At 35.1% G+C, this 771-nt stretch overlaps 1 long non-coding RNA gene across 1 annotated transcript; it reads left to right on the forward strand.

The window, feature by feature from the left end:
• Window positions 1–570, forward strand: LOC109844263. Its single transcript, XR_002247955.1, has 3 exons — window positions 1–41; window positions 159–227; window positions 523–570. It is a non-coding gene; the product is annotated as an uncharacterized LOC109844263 (long non-coding RNA).

Raw genomic sequence — 771 nt, forward strand, 5'->3', positions numbered from 1 at the left:
GTTTTTTAGTGTTCGGGAGCAAGGCCGTCAATCTATAGCAGGTTATAGTGATTACCCTTCAATTTGCATATGTGCTTTGCTCTTTTGGCTAATATGTGTTATAATGGCCTTAATTCACTGTAGTAATACTTTTACTAATGACGGTTCCCTTAGTTCAGATCACAATGCTGATGAGAACAGACAAGGGTCTCAAGTTGACACATGTCGTAACACGAATTTTTCTTCAGGTTATCTATTTGATCTACTGAGTTTTTTTTCTTTTATGAAAAGAAGATCTGTTTGATAATTTGCTTGCATTTATTGTCATATTCGCAGGCATTGAATTGCCATATAAAGCTAATCCTCTCTCAAGGCAGAGTGCTAGGCTGCTAGCAAAGAGAATTTACAAAATGGTGTTTCTTTGAAGAGAAATTTACATGAAGGTAAATTCCATGTTTCTGATAATAGGGTTTTCATCATTCTGGTTTATCTGTTCTTTGGATCATACTTTTATGACAATTTAAAAGAAAAGTTCCTTTTCAGGCAATAATTGTACTAAAGAGAAATTGGAAGGACTGGAACGTAACTTATTCTGGTTTATCTGTTCTTATCTCCTTCCTTTTGTTGACTAAAAAGGTGGAGATATCCACCCTTTGGTTACACTGAAGCAGACAATATTAGAGAAGTAAAGAGACAGAAATTGAACATAGAGCATGGAGGTGACTGTAATGACAAACAACTTGGTATCACTGATATCTTACATATGCTGATGTAGCTGTGAAATGCGCATTT

Source organism: Asparagus officinalis, chromosome 6 (genome assembly GCF_001876935.1).
Source record: "Asparagus officinalis chromosome 6, Aspof.V1, whole genome shotgun sequence".
NCBI classification, from domain to species: Eukaryota; Viridiplantae; Streptophyta; class Magnoliopsida; order Asparagales; family Asparagaceae; genus Asparagus; species Asparagus officinalis.